Source organism: Papio anubis, chromosome 19, assembly GCF_008728515.1.
Source record: "Papio anubis isolate 15944 chromosome 19, Panubis1.0, whole genome shotgun sequence".
Taxonomy (NCBI): Eukaryota; Metazoa; Chordata; class Mammalia; order Primates; family Cercopithecidae; genus Papio; species Papio anubis.
This window is the reverse complement of record NC_044994.1, coordinates 33802601-33807252: the sequence shown is the minus strand read 5'-3', so window position 1 is coordinate 33807252 and position 4652 is coordinate 33802601. Positions and strand designations below refer to the sequence as shown.

Sequence of the window (4652 nt, the reverse complement as noted above, 5' to 3'; positions counted from 1 at the left end):
TTTTAGATTGAGTAGTCATGTGGTACCCAATTATTGCTATGGGATGAAAAGCTCCTTAAAGAATACTTGTGAATACCCTGAATATGGATACAAAGCCTCTAGTGAATTACTAATAAGCCCACAGCACAGTTCAAGATCCTACGACTCTTTTGGGTCAGGGACAATATGGATTGTTACCTAGCAGTCCATCCAGGTGGGCCACCTCACCTCCTTTTGTTGTTTAGACAGCATTTGCTACTGTGGAAGGATAATGATGCGCAGAGCCATCTCAACTCCCAGTTTTGGCAGGCAAAGCAGAAAGTCTTCTAGTTTGGCAGTTTATTTTCAAGCCAACTTATTCTCCACTTGTCATCTTTAAACATTATTTAAAAATTCATATTCAGGTTCCCAGGAAGGATTAATCTAAGACAGAGAAGAAAATAGGGTGTTTGAGTAACTGGCACATTTTGCTCATCCCTAATCTCCATCTGCAACTCCAACACACATGTTCACTTTGGTGAATGAACTAATGTATGTCAGAGAGAAAGGAGAAATGCTAGAAAGAAGTGAGAGCAATGACTGTGGTTGGTCCTAATTCTCACTTTGTTAACGACTGAAGTGAGCAGATTCTCAGTAAAAGTGTTCCTGAAAGCAAACAGGTCAAGAAAAAGGCAAGAAATAAAGAAAGCCAGAGGCAAACAGAGACCTCAGCAAGAGAAGGACATGACCCGCAGACATGAGCCCCTGATGGAAAACAAACCCCAAAGAAAGCTTGAGATGGAACAGCAAAGAAAATGATCAAACTCCAGTGCCATTGGAACTTTGAGAAACTCACCTCCCAAAGACTGTGCTGTTGGCAGGGGCAGGGGGACGGTGGATAGAAGGAGAGAGAGAATATATGTCAGGACTTACTGTTGGCAGTATTATGATAATGAGAACGATAGTTCTATTCAGAACTTCAGCTTAAACAAAAGTGTTCCACAATTTTGGCAGTTTGGAGGTTTGGCAATTGGTATAAAAAAGAAAAAAAAAATCAACATTTAAAACTGGTGAGTTTTACCTTCTTCCTCCAGTTCTCTGAGCTCCAGTTTTTCCGAGGCAGTAAAGTCACCTATTCCCTGAAATGCTTGATAGTCTAAATAGAAAAGTATTCCCAAGATATTTCTGAGACGTATGTTTTACCTTTTTACAGAGAGCAAAAATGAGCATTCAGATTCCTTGTTACAAGTCCCATTTTGATCTTTTTTTAATTGCCAGTGAAAAAGTAATGAAGAGCAATTCTGATTTAGCCACAAAAATCTTACAAATGATAAAAAAGACCAAGCTGACAGGTGCACTGAAAATGGTCATATTTTTTCCTCTCGCTTTGAGTTGAACTATAGTTAATAATGATACTGACTCACTCTTTGAACTTCTCTTGGTGTCTTTCATGTGAAGAGTTCAAAGCCCTTTATGAATAATAAATAATTAGGTCTTGCAAAAGTCCTTAAAGTAGGATTGTGAGAATGACATTGTACCCATTTCGCAGTTGAATGATGGAGCTCCAGGCCAAGAGCTGGCCATGGAAACACAATCTTCTCTGTGGTCTCTGCCCTTGGCTTATATATCTCACTTTGGGGGTCTCTTAAACTCCCACACACTTCTAGAAGAAGTCAGCCTCCGTATTTTCACTTCTATCTTGTGCTAAACTTACTGATTTAAGCAACCTTCATTGTTCTTCCATTTTCTATTTCCGTCTATCACTCATTTTTGCTTGCTTCTAGGCTCATGTCATCATTGTCTCTGCGGCTTTGTGAGAATTACTACATCTCTGGTGTACCCTGCACCAGTAGACAAAATAGAATACGGCTTCTATTCCCTTTTAAAAAACAGTTAAGGAAGAAGTGTTTATTGGTTCCCTAGTATGCCTGCAGAAGCAGCCTGAGCACAGCAAGAGCTTCAGAAAGAGCAAAAGACACAGATCCTTCTTTGGAAAAGCTGTAGCGAGGTGAGGAGACAGACAGGACTCACAGGGTATAGCAAAGAACAACACCAAATCCTGTATCAAATACTTCATCCTGTGTCACCAAACCCTAGGAATTCAAGAATTCAGAAGAAACGGCTGAGGAGTCAGACACTTCCAGGAGGTTGGGTTTGGTTGAGATCTTGAAGATTGGGTGAGGATAGGATTTAGGAGACAGTGGTGTTCCAGGTCCAGGGTGAAAGGCACCCTGAGGAGGAGGCATCTAGCGTGTTAGGGGATAATAACACATAAAGTTAGAAAACTTCTCTCCAGAGCATGCATCACAGGCCCTTGCACGTATTAGAACTGAAGGAAATGGGGTGTGTGATTGACATGTACAAGGAGTACAGGGCACAGAGCTTAGCACAGTTTCTTTACAGGGATGGGAAACTCAACCTAGAAACATGTGAAGATGAGATTTTTCTTCCTGTCAAGTAAATTCATGATACCTTTCATTTAATGAAATTCTTTTTTTTTCTCAAACATATAATTCATGTTTAATTACAAGTCATGATTATTCATTACTTTTTAATAAAATGGTCAATATAGTCTTTAAAAGATGTAAAAAATTATTTTCTTTCATTTACATAAGCATTTTAAAATATAAGGTAACACTACAGAACAGTGTAACAGGTTTTCTGTTACTTGTAAACAGGATTAGAAGGCAATCCCCAGAATTCCAGAACTGTCGTGGAGATATGGTCATTTTAATTTACAAGCTGGATAAACTGCATTCAACAAGGAGTCACGGGTGTTGGGTTTGAGTTGCCATCTTGCATGTTATGATCTTGAACAAGTCTGTCAACTCCTGGATATCAGAAGCCCCACCAGAGAATGAAAGGTGTTAAATCAGGTCACTTTGAATATTCTTTCCAGCTCTGTTATTCTATAATGCCATGAAATCAGAGTAACAGGTTCCAGGCTGTTTGGGGTCAGGGATTTTAGAACCTATGTTCAATATTGAACATAATATATATGTTCAATATATATTATTTTTCAAATGTCTACTTTTTGGAGTCATATATGTATTTGAATGTGCATGTAACGACTTCTTCATCATTAGTAATAAAAGTTTCTCAAGGATGTAGTTTCCATTTCTTGCTTTGTTTTCAGCTTTCTTTGTAAATTTCCTCAAGATTTCTTCTAGATTTGTGGAGGCCAAAAGCTTCACTACCTTTTCATGCGAGGTACCACCCTTATCCAAAACCACCTCACTCTTCCTGAGTTCTAAAACCTTGGACAGATACGCTGTAAAGCTCAGCATCATCCTCCCTCTCCAATGGAGGCGCTGGCGATAGCCACATGTACCGCCTCTGCTGTCAAATCTGTTGCAGTATTTTGTTTGGAGCCAGGTTTGGCATGGATGGCTATGGTGACACAACCTTCAGAAACAACTGCCACAGGACCTAAGGGAGGAAGTGGTCTCTCTGGTTCTTTGATCTGGCTTTTACCCTTCGTCATCGCGCCAGCTTTCCTCTGCATCTTGGTGCCAAGAGGGAGCCGAGTGGAGCCCCGAGTACTCAATGCTGCCCTGAGCTGCCTCAGCCCGCTGCCAAGCCCCGGCATCCTTGCCTGGGGAGGCCTTAATGAAATTCGTTATTCTCACTTTATTTTAACTTCACTCTTCTGCTGGGGGTCTTGAAGTATGTTCCACATTTCTGGAGGCAGAGGCTCTGCTATATGTCAGTATCCAGAGCGTAGAGCAGTCTGGGGGAGGGTGCGTGTCTAAAGGAGTATCAGGAGCAAGGGAATGTTCCCTGTCCGGGGCTCTGCTCAGTGCTGGCTTCTGGGAGGAGGTGAGCTTGGTTATGGGTTGACAGAGAGCAAGAAGAGGTCTTGAGAGGAAAGGAATGAGGACACGCAATGTGGTAACAGGAGGTAGTTGTGGGAAGGAAGATTAACAGAACCACCTTTACAGCATGGTGAATGTGAGAACAGCAAGCAATGAACCGGAAGACATCCGGGGACGGCTGAGGACCCAGCTAGAGTGTTTAAAGCAGGCAGAATCTGCGGGGTGAAGGGGAAGGCCAGTCAGCAATATCCTCATAAGTTACACCAACCGGCAATTTGCCGTTCTCAGAATCTTTTTCTATCTATGTTAATTCATTTGATCCTTATGACATCCTTGGGTTTTATTACCCCATTTTACAAAAGAGAAATGTGAAAAATGGAAAGTTTAGGGTTTTCCCAAAGATAATATTGTTATCTAATGACGATTTAAGTCTAGAATCTGAGACTTATGTCTCTTAATTCAAGGCCTTTCTCGCTAGCATCAAGCAGCTTGGGGCAGGGGGAAGATGCTGGACCAGCTGGGAGGAGATGGCATTTCTCTTCCTGACTCTGGGAACGAAGCAGCCGTCAAGAAACCACTAGGTGTAGTTTGTCGTCTAGGCTCTGTCGGCTAGTGTCTCTGGCTGAGCTAGGATTTTAACATTTCCCTGTTAGACAGGAAACTTAGTGCAGGGCCATGCACACAGTAGGTGTTCCATAAATATTTGTTGATGCTGTGGATGCAGTACAACTGGCTCACAGCAGGCCCATCACACCTAATCGCTTCAGAAAGGACTGGGAGGAGATGGAAAATAAAAATCTCATCAATAATAGAATATGTTGTTTTTCCTTCTCTGCCCAGGGAGACTTTGGTTTCTCCGTTGTATTTCCAGTATTTTAA

At 41.7% G+C, this 4652-nt stretch overlaps 1 pseudogene; it reads right to left on the bottom strand.

The window, feature by feature from the left end:
* Nucleotides 1–2479: 2479 nt before the first annotated feature.
* LOC110741798 lies at nucleotides 2480–4400 on the bottom strand (annotated as a pseudogene).
* Between the last annotated feature and the right edge of the window lie 252 nt (nucleotides 4401–4652).